The 16,030-nt window shown below is 44.1% G+C and overlaps 2 protein-coding genes across 6 annotated transcripts in view; one reads left to right on the forward strand and one right to left on the reverse strand.

Annotated features, from left to right (window-relative positions):
- CASKIN2 (CASK interacting protein 2) overlaps positions 1–16,030 on the reverse strand; it is a 133,858-nt gene that overhangs the window by 45,162 nt on the left and 72,666 nt on the right. The window contains exon 1 of one of the 5 annotated variants that reach the window (XM_081937842.1): positions 11,433–11,609. The exons of the other annotated variants lie outside the window; for them this stretch is intronic. The gene's annotated coding sequence lies outside the window, so the exon portion shown is untranslated. Of the gene's footprint in view, positions 1–11,432; positions 11,610–16,030 lie in introns of those variants that run through there. 5 annotated transcript variants of the gene reach the window in all.
- LLGL2 (LLGL scribble cell polarity complex component 2) overlaps positions 1–16,030 on the forward strand; it is a 377,463-nt gene that overhangs the window by 43,341 nt on the left and 318,092 nt on the right. The window lies entirely within an intron of this gene.

Here is a 16,030-nt window from a genome sequence, read left to right on the forward strand (position 1 = left end):
GGATAGAATCAAGATCACGTGAAGTGTTAATACCACTTTATAATGCCTTGGTAAGGCCACACTTGGAATATAGCATTCAGTTTTGGTCGCCACGATGTAGAAAAGATGTGGAGACTCTGGAGAGAGTGCAGAGAAGAGCAACAAATATGATTAGGGGATGGAAGCTAAAACATATGAAGAACGGTTGCAGGAACTGGGTATGTCTAGTTTAATGAAAAGAAGGACTAGGGGAGACATGATAGCAGTGTTCCAATATCTCAGGGGTTGCCACAAAGGATAGAGAGTCAAACTATTCTCCAAGGCACCTGAGGGTAGAAGCAATGGGTGGAAACTAATCAAGGAGAGAAGCAACTTAGAACTGAGGAGAAATTTCCTGACAGTTAGAACAATTAATCAGTGGAACAGCTTGCCTCCAGAAGTTGTAAATGCCCCAACACTGGAAGTCTTTAAGAAGATGTTGGATCTCAAAAGAAAACATAAATGCGATAGCTCCCAGAAACTTTAGAACAATCAAACTAATTAGCAAAGCAAAAGCATTAGAACAGAATCCAGTTGTTGGGGTTTATTTAACGATGGTATCTTCTTCCCAGGTCTGTTCAAGATGGCTGCTTGAACGGTTTTCTTTTCTTCTTCTTCTTCTGAATTGCTGCAGCTGTAGAATCACTCGACAACCCTAATTCCTGCCAGCCCTTTGTGTAAATGGGGATTAAAATGGCAATGCCTGCTAAGTAAAAATAAACTTGAGCAGTTGGATTCTTCTAACTTTACAGTGATTGTAAAGATTCTTCCAGTGTCACCAACGTGATCAAGATGCACAGAGAAAAAAACTTTTGCTGGTAAAATGTGAGAGAGAAAATTAGGAAAGAAAAAGAACAGATGGGCAGGGGGAGACTATGCTCTAGGACAGCCTTCCAGCTCTTTCTATTTTCAACCCCATCATTTACAAGGACCATAGCTTCCTGCAAGGGATTGAGGCAGGCAACTGCTTCTTTGTTTCTGCCCTACAGAATATTATTTTTGGTAATTATGACTAACAGCTACCCGAAAGACACTTTAGCTTCACCAAGCTGTCCAGGTTTTCCAATTTAAAAAGCCACGTAGGCCAATAGTTGTCAAACTCTCTGCAGTATTTTCTTTGTTATTTCAAGGGAGAATGTTCCAGAGATAGAGGGTTAGCAACACATAGAGGTAAATGAGGGGCCAGCCAGATCAAATAGCAATAGAAATAGCACTTATACAGGGGTGGGATTGAAAAATGTTAGCAACCGGTTCTCTCCCTGGTTGCTGGGTGGGCGTGGCCATGGTGGGTGTGGCCTACTCGGTCACCTGCACCAGGGCATGGGGAGCTTTTCCCCCTCCCCAGGCTCTGGAGGCTTTTCTCGAGCCTCCTGGAGGACAAAAACAGTCTCCCCTGTTGACCCTCCGGTGGCTCGAAACGGGCCCATTTCCAGACTTCCAGGACACCCGTTTTTCACCCTCCCAGAGCTTCTGTGCAGGCCTTGCACTTATGTGGCATGATGAATGGGCCGCGTGGAGACTCCTGGGAGGGGTGGGGTGGGCGGGGCCAGCCAGTCCTTGCAATTACCAGTTCGGTGAACCAGATGTAAAATTAACATTCGGTTCGCCCGAATGGGTCCGAACTAGCTGAATCTCCCCCCCCCCGCCCACTTATATACTGCTTCACAGTGCTTTTACAACCCTCTCTAAGTGGTTTTGCAGAGTCAGCCTATTGCCCCCAATAATCTGGGTTCTCATTTTACCAACCTCAGAAGGATGGAAGGCTGAGTCAACCTTGAACCAGTGAGGTTCAAATTGCCGAACTGCTGGCAGCCGGCAGTCAGCAGAAGTAGCCTGCAGTACTGCATTCCAACCATTGTGCCACCATGGTGCAGAATAAGAGAAAAATAGAGCTGTGTTTCAATGATGGGGGACAATCAAAGAGGCAGCACTATCTGCTGTTATCTGCCATCAAAGCAAACAATGGAAAACCATGAATATCATATTCTGCCTTTGTACATTCTACTGCTAAATGTAGAGGATGAACAAGGCCATAAGTGCACATCTGAGAATGCAAGATTTTTACTGATATCAGGCTTTCCACATGCCGTCTCTTGGCCTCATTCAACCAAGGAAGCAATTCTTACATTTATAACCAGTAGAATAAGGTGAATAGATAAGAGCATATTTGCATAGTTCATATTTTGGAGACAGGCAATGTCTGGAATGACTTGGCTTGTCGCTCCCTGACCCGGAGCTCACCATACCTGGTGGGGGGGAATGCGACAAGCGAGGCAGCGGCTTGCTGGGATGCAATGTGCGAGGCAATGGCGGGCCCACCTTTGATGACGCCACACGGCCACAGCATTCCCTGCCGAACCTGTGCCGCCCAGTTCAACGGTACCAACGGCCTTCCACAGTGGCCATGCACCACCCGCTGAACCATTCCGGATGGTGAGGCTGCACCGGCCAGCTGATCGGACCCAGTGGCCTCTACAGCAGCCATGCACCATCCACTGGGCCATCCTGGACAGCGAGGAGGACTTTGCCGCCAGCTGGACGTCGGCAGCCGGACATACCGTGAGCTGCCAGACAGACAGGGGATGGGGCCCAAAAACTTTAAAAGGCGCTGGGAGGCGGATGCACTGACTTTATAAGGAACTTGTTTTGTACTTGTCGCATTCTGAGGCTCCAGCCTGTTTGTGGGGATTAAAGCAGAGTTTTGCCGTGCTTGAGTGTGTGTCTTGGCTCCCTTTGTTCCTATCAGGTCTGGCCTAGAACAACTGAGATGGATGCTATGGAATACTCATCTAGACACTCAGATCTCTGAGGCTCCCATAGCTCAGTCTCTGTAGAACTGGCTAAAAAATAAGAATGCCAGTATGGACTAGTGAGGGTAAGCAAGTGTTTTTCCCCAGAAATGTAGCTTTAAAGTTTGGTTTGCATGGACCACCAAAGTAGCCAGGTAGGATAATCCTGATCCTAGCAACTGAATTAAATTGGACGATACATAAGCTGGGAGCATATCAGGATGGGTGATAAAGATCAGGGTAAAACAAGTGCACTAGCCACAGAAAATGCTTTGCATCCCTCCTCTTCATTGTCACTGATAAGGTTTCCTCTAGAAATTTCCCAAGCTGCAAATATTGCGTGACCTGCATTCAAAGGTACTTCTATTCTTTGGACTATAGTTTTCTGTTCTCCTTTGCTCCAATTACCTTGAGGATGGTGGCTGGGATAAAAAGATTGTGTTACATAGAGGGACGGCTTTGCAACTCCTCCTACCCTTCTAAATGGGGTGGGCTCACTGACACATGGAAATACGGGCTGAAAGGGAAACTCTGGTAATTGTGGTTTTCCTTGGGCTAATTAAAATATTTTGCAAATAGGCGTATTAATGCAAAACCATTTCCAAGGAGCTGATTATACAAACATGCATGACAAACTCAACCAATAGGGTCAGCCAAGCAGAGCAGAAAGGAGGAAATCTAAAGGAAATCAGAATAACTTGTTTTTTTAAAGGCTTTTTTCATCTTCCAAAAATGTTCTACAGTCATTCTCTACTAAAGAAGGAACTGGGTAAAAGTGATATGCCTTTTATTCAGCTGAGCCAAGGGACCAGGTGGCAAAACCTAAACAAGTTTTTATTTGGAAAAGACTGGTATTTTTTCCCCTTTCACATAAGCAGCCTGAAGTCTAACCAATCAGGCAGCCAGCACGTAAACCTACACAGGGCTATCTCATCAAAGGAATCTAAACAGAAGAGGAAAGCTTCAATGGATAAATAGCTATTTTTCATATGCCAAAGGCACAATGACATTGTTGGGAAAGAAAGCAGTGGGACTTCTAGAAAGGTTATTTGAGTTACCTGAGTCCCATCGGTATCCAGATGGTTGTGGTGAGATAATATAATCCGACCTTTCCTCTTCTTTTTTTTTTAAAAAAAATATTTTTTTTATTTATTTCCAAAGACTTTGCTTCTTCTAAATATGACCCAAAAATGCAGATATTCAGGCATTCACTTGAAGGCTGTGATGGCAAACACGCGTGCCAGAGGTGTCACACAGAGCCGTCTCTATAGGCACATGTGCCGTTGCCAGCTGCTTTTCAGGTTTCTGGGGCACAGGTGTGCACTGGCCATCTGGCCATTGCAGGTGTTTTCAGGCTGTTTTGGGGGCGTTTTCGGCCTCAAAATGGTCTGTTTTTTGGGCGTTTTCTGGTGCTCTGGCACCCGTGAAGACCAGCTGGCCGGTGCTCATGCAGGGCACATTCCGGTTTGGACACTCAGTGCCAAAAAGGTTTGCCATCACTGCTTGAAGGAGACTTCAGACACTATGAAGAAATGGTTTGGATTGCAGGTAAATTAATGGGCCAAAGATTTTCCACTCTTTCTGTAAGTGACATGTAAAGAAGTGTGCAAACATGTTTGGTTTGTATGACCTCCTTTCACATGATATGGGAGTGAGGATGTTACAGTTCTCTCAACATCACTAACAACAGATTCCAGAAATTCCAGACAATATGGGGAAAAAACCCACCAAGGGATGCTGGATTGTATAATTAGGCAACATCTGGGGGACCACAAATCCCCAACCTCTGTCATCTGCAAGACTATGCCAGTTTGGCATAGTGGCTAGAAAACTAGGAGACTGTAAGTTCTAGACTTTTTTTTACGCATGAAAAGCAAGGCTGTCACTCAGGCTCTGCTCAACAGACTTCACTGGGTCTGGAAGTAGATTGCTCAGCTATCTATCAAACTCCTATCCCCTTACGAGCTTGGAAACTCTGAAAACTTAAAAAAACAATTTAAAAAAATCACAAAACAAAAATGAATTTCACACAATAGACCCTGGATTAAAATAACACTGCCACTGCCTCTCATGTTCTTTTGTTAGCCCAGCTGAAGATAAGGCTAAAGCTTGCAATACTGTACATATTGTGCAGCTTGCAATACTGTACATGAAGCTCTCCAGATGTGTTGGGGCTACAGTGTTCAAAATTTCTATCCACTGTGGCTGTCATGAAAAGCCTGCTCTAACCTCCTGCACTGAAGAAATCCGCACCGAATGCAAAGAACCTCTGTCTGAGTAATTGTCTCTCCAATGAATCTACCTTTCAGGTAGATAACACTACCGTGTTTAGAGACAGTATATCCAGTTCTAGAAAATATCACTTAATGTTCCACCAAAATTTTATTTTAGATTTAGAAAAACCTGTTCTCAGTCATTTGCCTGGAAAATGACTTTTCTTTTCTTTCTTTTCTTCCCCCGCCAAAGAAGCAGCATATATTGATCAAAGCCCTGTATAGAGATCCAGTCTGATGTATTGCTTAAGGCACCAGTATAGGAACAAGGGACTCTTGTTAAGTCCTCGAGGCTACGACGCCATTGACTATCATTGCTGACCCCTGATTGGTTGAGACGCGAGCAGCCAGCTGGCGGGAGAATGCAGCCATTCTATTGGTTCAGCGTCTGACAGCTCTGGTATAAAAAGGGCTGTCAGCTGTCAAATGTTGCTGTTTGCCTGGTCGAGGTTTGCGTTACATTTTGCTGTGTTATACTGTTAATAAAGGTTGTGTTAGCTTCATCCTGCCTTGCCTCAGTTCCTGTCTGCCTCGTTCTCCCTACAGAACACCTCTGAATTCTAATCCTGACTGGGACGCCAAGCCAGCTGGGTAACCTTAGGCCAGTCACTCTCTCTCAATCCTAGGAAACAGGCAATGGCAAGCCACTTCCAAAAACCCTTGTCAAAAAAAAAAAAAAAAACAGCAGGGACTTGTCCAGGCAGTCCCAATAGGGCAGGGGTGTCCAAACTTGGGAACTTTAAGACTTGTGGACTTCAACTCCCAGAATTCCCCAGCTGGCTGGGGAATTCTGGGAGTTGAAGTCCACAAGTCTTAAAGTTCCCAAGTTTGGACACCCCTGCAATAGGGACTCAAAGGTTCTCTCTCTCTCTCTCTCTCTCTCTCTCTCTCTCTCTCTCTCTCTCTCTCTCTCTCTCTCTCTCTCTCTCTCTCTCTCTCTCTCTCTCTCTCTCTCTCTCTCTCTCTCTCACACACACACACACACACACACACACACTTACTTCTAGGCAAGTTTTTGAGATCTTAATCCTCATCTTAATTATAAGGTGGGGAAGAATTACGTCTGGCTTCCCAACCCGTTTCGGCCTAAGGGAAGTCTCTTCTCTTAAAAGTCAGTATCTGTGGGCAACCAGGCTAGCCACAGAGGGGTGGAAAGACATGTGACTGGAAACAACAGGTGAATTTTTTTTTCCTGCTTTATGGTCACAAAAAAATTAGGGTTAAAACATGACAAGAAATTAAGGGGGCTGTCGACTGTTCCCTTAACACACTTACCTATGGTTAGCTAAACCACGGTTATTTGGCTAAAGTAACCCAATTTCACAACACATTGAACCATGAAGTCACACATTGGTAGGGTTTGCACATCGTACTATGCTAAAATATGGCTTGCTAGTTTGTGATTTAGGATATCAAGCAAATACAATAAAATGGGGTAGAAAAACAGAAAACATTTGGCAAATTGGAAAACAGATTTTCGTTGAGTATTTTGTTAAGACATTGCTCTCTCAGCTAATTCCAAGAGCTCCATCTAATGGCAGAAATGTTATTTATTTCTGTATAGTTTTATTTTTTATCCTAGTGTTATAAATAGCTGAGAGCTGGTTCAGTCTAGTGATTAAGTTGCTAGCCTAGAAACCAGTAGGCTGTGAGTTCTAGTGCTGCCTTAGCCATGAAAGCTGGCTAGGTGACTTTGGGTCCTTCACTTTTTCTCAGCCCGCAATGCCAGATTTGAGCAACAACCTGGTCAATCAATTTATGTCACAACTAATGGATCAATAAAATAAGGGGGAACCTACAGTTAACACTATGAAGAAATGCACACACACACACTCACTTTTAGGTAAGTTTGATTTCATCAAATTTTAGCTTAGCTGTGATTTACAATTGTGAAGGGACGTGATATAATAATATTCCATATACATTGAGCATGAGAAACCTAATGAGAAGGAAGGACTCACTGGAGAAGAGCCTAATGCTGGGAAAGATGGAGGGCAAAAGAAGAAGGGGACGGCAGAGAATGAGGTGGCTGGATGGAGTCACCGAAGCAGTAGGTGTGAGCTTAAATGGACTCTAGAGGATGATAGATGACAGGAAGGCTTGGAGGAAAGTTGTTCATGGGTTCGCGATGGGTCGGACACGATTTCGCGACTAACAATGACATACATTGAAAACACCCATATACATAATATCCCATATGCATTGGGAGCTTTTTGGCAGTGGGGGAAAAAGCTGTGTCTGCTATAAATTCTTTCTGTATGACTATTGAAGGCTCTGTACTTTATACAAGCTGGCACCGCTCTCTGCTGCTCCTTTTCCAGGGGACTGTTAAACAAGGTCACTCCTCTGTAGCACAATATGGAGACGGAAGGTTTTTAAATAATCTTTTCAAGGCTTTTGAAGCAATGGGCATTTAGTACATAGAAAGAATTCAGTCACAAAACCCAAGCCTTAACAAAAAACTATCACTCTAACCTGATTGGGGGGGGGGGGGGGTTCTTCCATGTTCTTTATATGATTCCACACCATGCAGAATCCTCAATTGCTACAAGTTCTTCAGATGAACAATGCCTCCCAAAAACGGAGATTCCTTTTAGCTGTGGAGGGCCTCATTGTCTATGAAATCTCCCCCTAGGAACAGAGAATGCAAAAGCTGGTTTCCCCTTGGCAGGACCCCTGCTTCCTCCTTTCTCAGCCATAAGGGCCAGACTCATGAATGATATGAAAGCTTCTTTGGGTCGCTTCTTCCCCACCCCCCATCTGTCTTTTATTGATTCACAACAGATGAGGAACTCAATCAACTCCAAGGATGTTGATGTCATGAACTGCAACAATAGCAAAGCCGTGGAGCGCAGCCCATGGTGAAGAATGCAGCTCTTACCACCACCACCACCCCCAATCCCACCCTGCTCCAGCTATACACAGGGGAGGCAGGGAGGGCAGAGAGAAAAAGGGCTTCTTCCTTTCAAAACTTCTAGGCAAGGAAGCTTTGTTCCCACATTCTTTCTGTCAAAGGATTTGACTGGGATTGGCAGTTTTGCAAGAGAAGATGAAGGGAGGTCTGTTTGCAGCCTTCAGAACTCCACAATTTAATCCCCGCACTGGGTTATATAGGCCTCATTAATGGATTCCTTATCTGCAATTTGGCAGATAAGGGTGTTGAGTCTACTTTTGGAAAGTAGGGAATCAAAGCCCTACTTTGGGAGCAGTTTATAAGTCCCAGGTACCCATTCTGTGAAACGGAAATGTTGTAGTACAATAACAAACCAAAACAAATCTTTCCCAACCTGACAAAGGCTAACATAAAATAAGAATGAACAAGAATGTAGAGTCTACTCCTATATTCAAGAGCACACCACTGAAGATTGCTAATAAGTCTCAACTAATACAATTTGGGGAGTACAATGGAGCCTTACACAAACAGGTCAATAAGTGGAGCATTTTCACTTCCTGTTTCATGAAAGAAGAGAAACTTTCTTTGTATGTCTTTAAATTCTTTCCGCTGAAAACTTTCTTTCCCACTTCTTCACATACCCACCAATTTTTCCTCATTTACGTGCCACAGTGCGATACTATCTTGCACCCTCCCAGTGGTTTACTCTATCCTAAACCCTGCTGTGCTAAGCAGGTTCCCACGGATATATTTTGGAGTGTGGGTTAAATAGCTAGAACATGGGCCTTTCATTGATCACACAGTTTCCTCTGGCTCTGCTATTTAAGAGGTGTGGCACTGTCCTCGAAGACCACAAGGCCAAGCAAGCCTCCCCCTGAGAAGCAATCTCAAGCCTTCAAGTTGCTTAGGTTCTGGTGATTGACCCACAGGCTTCTCTGATGTGGTTGCCTGACCTTTTGGAGGGATGTTATGGGTTTTAGCTGTCCAGCTCTATCTAAATTCTTTCCCTGCCACATTCCCTCTTGATCAGAAAGTAGCCTGCTCTGTGCCAAGGAAAAAGGAAGTGTGTGTGTGTGTGTGTTATAAGGAAGGAGTGAACAGCATCCAACCCCAGAAGAACAGTAGGAATCACACAGTATTTTGGATATTTGTAAATAGAGGATGTCTCGTTTATTGCACTGGCCAGATTAATGAATCAATAAATGGAATAGGTCGACCCCAGCTCTTCGAAGATTGTTGGCTGCAGCTTCCACTCCGACTTGCCTACCTTGGTCCGGCTGAGCCAGTCGGCTCTGATGTTGTCCACCCCTGCTATATGTTCTGCCCTCAGTGAATGCTGTCTAAGATCATAGGCTATCTGAAGTGTTTCTGTGTTTTCTCATAGTTGGACATCCATGGTGGATTCAGGCATGGGGACCGGCCTGTCTGACCCTTTTGCCATGGCTAGAAGGGTGCTATGATTCTATGACTAGGATTAGCTCAGACAATTTCTTGAATGTATTATGAATTCTTTGAGTTCAATTCACTTGTCGGCCACTAGGGTGCGTTGCAAGACTTTGTAGATGCAGGAGCAGTTCACATGTCAGCCACTAGAGTGCATTGCAAAACTTGTAGATGCAGAAGCAGTTCACTGGTCAGCCACTAGAGTGCGTTGCAGGGCTTTGGAGATGCAAGCGCAGTTCACGTGTCAGCCACTAGAGTTTGTTGCCAGACTTTGTAAATGCAGACGCAGTTCATGTGTCAGCCACTAGAGTGCATTGCAAAACTTAGTAGACGTGGATGCAGTTCACTGGTTAGCCACTGGAGTGCGTTGCAGGGCTTTGGAGATGCAGGTGCAGTTCATGAGTTGGCCACTAGGTGTTGCAAGTGTTGGCCTGAAATACTGGATTTCAGTTTGTAGAGGAGCCACTAGTGGGCGCTGCTTGTGCCTATTGTTTGGAGTGATTGGTACTGCACTCTAACCCCTGTGCCACCTCGGCTCTAGTGCCAAGGCTATTCTGCTGGTTAGGTTTGTTAAGCTTACTCTCCAATTTTGGAATTCCTAAGGGTCATTACCCGAACTCGGAACCCGTCTTGGACCTGGCTAGTTTGGTACCTTCTTTAGGGGTTGAACCCTTCCCAAATAATTCATAAACAATAGTAACCAATCCACAAGAACATAACAATCTCTTCAGCTGAACTACAGATGAAACTTGAAAAATTAGAATACCGTGCAAAAGTTCATTTATTTCAATAATGCAACTTAAAAGGTGAAACTAATACATGAGATAAGACTCATTACATGCAAAGCAAGATAGTTGAAGCCGTGATTTGTCATAATTGTGATAATTATGGCATACAGGTCATGAAAACCCCAAATCCACCATCTCAGAAAATTAGAATATTACATGCAATCAATAAAACAAGTACATAGAACAATATTGGACCTCTGAAAAGTATAAGCATGCATGTGTACTCAGTACTTGGTTTGGGCCCCTTTTGCAGCAATTACTGCCTCAATGCAGCGTGGCATGGAAGCTATCAGCCTGTGGCACTGCTGAGGTGTTATGGAAGACCAGGATGCTTCAATAGCGGCCTTCAGCTCTTCTGCATTGTTCGGTCTCATGTCTCTCATCTTTCTCTTGGCAATGCCCCATAGATTCTCTATGGGGTTCAGGTCAGACGAGTTTGCTGGCCAATCAAGCACAGTAATCCCACAGTCATTGAACCAGGTTTTGGTGCTTTGGCAGTGTGGGCAGCTGGAAAATGAAGTCAGCATCCCCATAAAGCTCGTCTGCAGAAGGAAGCATGAAGTACTCCAAAATCTCCTGGTAGATGGCTGCCTTGACCATGGTCTTAATGAAGCACAATGGTCCAAAGTCCTGTTGCTCAGTGGTCCAAAGTCCTCTTTTTGGATGAGAGCAACTTTTGCCAAAAGCACCAAAAATTGGTTCGATGACCATGGGATTACTGTGCTTGATTGGCCTCTCCATTCTTCCTCCATACTCTGGGTCCTTGGTTTCCAAATGAGATGCAAAAGTTGCTCTCATCAGAAAAGAGGACTTTGGGAGCTCAAAATAACCTCATCTTTACACTGTTCTGCCTTGGGTGGTTGCCCCATCCCCATGCCTGCAGTGGTAGAAGGGAGGCTTGAGGAGAATGCCCCAGAGTGAGGGTGACTGCCATCCCTGGATAGAGCCCCAGATGCCTGAGGTATCAATGGGAATCCTCACCTGCTGGGAGGGATCCTCCTCTGTGATCGCATCAAGCTCCAGTCCAGGGGGAGCCTTCTTGCCGATGGCCTTATGGCAGATGCGCCCTAGGGCTTTATGCCTCTGCCTTTCATATTTAGAGGCAGGTTTGGGAGGCTTGGAGCCGGAGCTTGCCTCTTTAGCCACCCTGGAGGAGGTGTGCTTCATTTCGCTCTTTGCCTTGCCCCCCCCCCCCCCCTTGGATGGACCTTCAGAGGTAATCTCTAACCTGATTGGAGGCTCTTCTGCCCTTCCAGTGAGCTTTAGAAGCGAGGACTTGAATCCTGCCTGTGTCCTCCCATATGCAGGAGGCCACCATCTTGGGCCACGTGGGGACTCTCCTCCCCCTTCTTTTCACATGGCGCTGCGTGGCAAATACAACAGCCCTGCCGGTCAGGGCTTTGAAAAAGTGGCTTGTGCTACTAAGAACTACTGCACTCTCTCCTGTGGCTTCCTGGTGTTAACAGCAGCTCCCTGAGAGCCTTGCCACCTCCTCTTCCAGCTGCTTTCCTTTCTCTTCCTTAAAGGGAAAGTTTTTCCTTAAAGGGAAGACCTACTTTAAAGGGAAAGCCTCAGCAGCGATCTGAGCCTCGTTGCCCTGTCTGGGCTTCTCCGGCTAGTCAGGCACTCAGAAAAGGATTGAATAGGGCTTGCATAAATCATGATAGCAAGGTTGCGGGAACACAGGATGAGGTGTCCGAGGTGTCGAAGGGAATCCTCACCTGGAGGGAGGGGTCCCCTTCTGCAGCCCTGCCAGGTGAAGAGAAACCTGGTAATCTTTCCTCAGGTTCCAGGCCAGGGCGGGAGGTCTTCCTGCTGCTGGCCTTGTGGCTGATGCACTCCAAGGCTTGTGTTTCCCTTGTGTGTTGATGATTGCATTTGGGGACAGGCTAGGGAACCACAATTACAATTCCTTGGCTTCTGAACCCTTCTTCCCAGGAACAACCTGACATTTCTTCTTGACAAACTACCATAAAACCAGGCATGGAAGCAACGGCGGTTAAAGCAGCCTCCCTCGATCTGTATCTTTCAAATCTATTGGACCACAATGTCCATAATCCTAACCCAGCATGACAGCTGGACTAAAATTATGGAAAGCAGATTGCACAGGCTAATTTAAAGAAGTAGATCTTAAAACAGTCTCTGCTCCCGTTTCCTTTCTAGGCAATGGATTGTATGCAATTTAGAGAATTATGCAAAAGTCCAGAAGTCCTGTGCATCCAAATATCTAACTAGCTCTATATCGGTTTCTGTTATATTTATACAAACATAAGCTCAAACATGCATGTATGCATATGCATACGGACTTTTAAAATTATATTTTAACAACTGTGAGCCTAAATTTGGGGTTTTTGTTTTTAAAGACGAAAGCTAAAATTCTTGGAGTTATCTCAAAGCCACTAGATTTTGGAATGCAAAGCTAAAGTCTGTCATTTTTCATGTGGCTATCGCCACAGAAATGTTGCTATTGGAAAAATCACTCTTTGCAAATATGAGGGTGGAGATCTGGTTGCTTTGTCTTTATTGTTGAACACCTTACCTGCTCTGCAGAGCAGAGTTTTTTAATTGTCCTCCAAATAATATTCCCCATCTAAATAATTTATTCTACACTTGTCAATAGGAATGCTTCTAATCTCAAAGCCATCGTTCTCAGTAGAGAGTTTTACATTTTCTGATTTCTCACTTGAGAAGCATAAGTCTCAGTTCATCACCTGAAGCAGTGGTGGGTTCCTGCCGGATCGCACCGGATCGCATGCTCCCTTTCGGCGCTAAACACGGAAGTATGGTCTTGCCCCGCCCCTGGCGACGCGACGACGCTTGCCTGCGCTCCACCAGCTTGGCTGGGAACGGAGACGTTTCCTCAGCGGAGCGGAGCGCCTGAAAGGGACGCAGGCTCAGCCTGCCAGGCTGCCACCACTCCACTGAAGACATTGCTGAGCAGAGAAACGTCTCCGTTCCCAGCCAAGCTGGTGGAGCGCAGGCAAGCGTCGTCGCGTCGCCAGGGGCGGGGCAAGACCGTACTTCCGGGTTTAGCGCCGAAAGGGAGCGCGCGATCCGGTGCGATCCGGCAGGAACCCACCACTGACCTGAAGGTACTGAAGGACCCATTCAGCAATAGGTTAAGCTAACTTAAGGACTGCTCAGAGCCAATCCGGATAAGAGACTCTCTCTGTATCCTACATATATCACTTCACGTTCCAAAGGGGAAAGATGGAGTAGAATCAATATGTCATGGGACATAAGATAAGTATATACGGGTGGTTTTCTCTCTCTGCCTAATATTTAGTAATTGTTACTGAAACATTCAAATGAAATAGCCATCTTTTAAGGCCCTATAATTTGATTTTGCAAGTATGTGTACACAACATTTGTCTTACACTGTACATACAAGTTTATGATCTAGCTCACCAGAGATCTAGCTCACAGAACTATTTCTTACTGTATATACAAACCTTGCAAAAAAAAGTGAGTGTTTAAATCATATTTAAACTACTCCCTGACTATCTTCCCATTCTCTGGTTATGTCCCAGACTGTTGAACAAGTCATAGGTCTCGTTCAGACAATATGCTAAGCCAAAGTGATGGGATTCTGGATTACAATTTTATACGACCCTAGCCATTATGATTTGCTAACAATGGTTTGTGCAAATTCAGCCTACTTAAGGTTATACAGCAAACCATGATTAACAAATATTGCCTTTCTGCAATTATTATGAATAACACCCTAGAACAGTGATGGTGAACCTTTTCGGCATCGGAACGTGCATGCCGGAGTGCTGGAAACCCAAAGGCCAGTTGGCCAATGCGCTGGCCAGCTAGTCTTTGGGTTTCTGGCACGCGCATGCATGCTGGCCAGCTGGTCTTTGCGCGCAGCAGAGTGCCAGAATCAGCTGGCGATGGCACACATGCCCACAGAGAGGGCTCTACATGCTACCTCTGGCACGTATACCATAAGTTCACCATCACAGCCCTAGAAGAAAAACCATGGTAGCTAAAGTTTAACCCTCTGTGAGTCTCATGAAGTGAACTGCAGCTCACCAAACTTACACTTTTTAAATAAAAAGGTGTGTTAGTCAGAAAAGATGCTACCAGACTTTCTGATACTACCATTTGACTTTGGGGACACTGCCCCTCTTAGTATTTCTAGGTAACGATATCTGACCCCTGAGCTGCTGCGGGCTAGGTAGTTGGGGGTCTATCTGTTTCCAAAGCACAGCCGAGGATAAGTCCTGTTGGCTTTTAAAAGTATCCAGGAATTACCATTGTGACAGTTGTGGTTGACTATATTTCATTATAATCACACATACACAGTAGTGTATTGTTAAATGTTTAAGAACTGACTCTTCTGGGAGCTTCCAGAAAGGAAAAGATGAATTGAGGATGGCTCTACAAAAAGTGGATCTCACAATTGCATAGACTGGCTCTTTGTAATTCCTCTCCAGATAAGAAGAGGGCTTGAGATTCCCCTTACATGCTCCATACAGAAGCTCCTTGTGAGGAAACCACAAAACAAGGGTCTCCAGCAGGTTTAGAACTCTGGGAGATAAGGCAATTGCCATCTTGCTTAAACCACAGTCAATGGACATTGCTTTCACTTACTTCCTTTTCTAATCACTTTTGGAAATTGCTTTTTGACTGCTTTTCAATTATTAGAAAACTTTTGCTTAACATGTTTTATGACACTCAATGACTTTCCTTCAGTCCTTAGCTAAAATAGTTTTAAGGACTTAATTTTTACCCTGGAATAAACAGCAAAAGAGTACCGTATTTTTCAGAGTATAAGACGCACCGGAGTATAAGACTCAACAAGGTTTTGAAGAGGCAAATTTAAAAAAATGTTTTTGCACTCTGCAAACCTCCCAAAAATGGGAGGCTTATAGAGTGCAAAAACTCTATAGAGGGGGAAATTGAGCAAAAAAAGCCCATTTTTCACTCATTTCCGCCCTCCCCAGGCCCCAGGAGCACTCTGAAAGCCTCCTAAAAGCTATGCACGGCCATTTTGGTGAGGGGGGTGGGGTTTCAGGAGGCAAAAAAATGCTGTATTCAGTGTATAAGACGCACCCAGATTTTCAGCCTCTTTTTTGAGGGAAAAAGATGCGTCTTATACTCCGAAAAATACAGTAATTAACAGATTTTAGAAAGTACAAATGGGCAAAGGTTCTAGATAAATTCAAAATAAGATTTTGGAATTAATTATAAAGAATCTGTTTCATGGGGAAATTCTTTTTTTTTAATTCTTTTTTAAAAAATAAGACTTTAAAAATTGGCCACTAAGTGGAATAAAGTTTGCAATTAAAGGAGAAAAAAATTAAACTTACTAATATAGACTTACTAATATAGAATTTTAACATTGGACATATTGAAGTATATTTTTGAACAATGGGCCCAGAAGTTAATTTAAAGAGTATAGATAAACTGTGTTTAAAAGATGATATAGAAGAGGAACAAATATTACTTGACATGATTGAGACTGATTTGAAAGTGGATATAAAAATGACAGGCTACAATAATGACATGGAAAAAGATGCTACACTGTATATACAAAAGAAATCAGATGGTGTCCAAATAATTAAAAACTAAAAGTGGTATGCAAATAACAAATTTGAAGAATCTTGTGAGAAGGGATAAAGAACAAATGAAAAGAAAGGACATTAAAGACTGAAATTGTTAGAAATAAAAGAACAAATGTAAAGTTGGTTTGTTTGATCAAGATTAGAATAGATATTTTGTTATCTCTGCTAACCCTTAATGGACTTTTGCTGTCATCAAGACTGAAAGGATGAGATTTTATGAACTTGTTTGTAGATAAGAGATGGGACATGGGAA

Source organism: Natrix helvetica, assembly GCF_964273705.1.
Source record: "Natrix helvetica genome assembly, chromosome: 1".
Classification (NCBI taxonomy): domain Eukaryota; kingdom Metazoa; phylum Chordata; class Lepidosauria; order Squamata; family Natricidae; genus Natrix; species Natrix helvetica.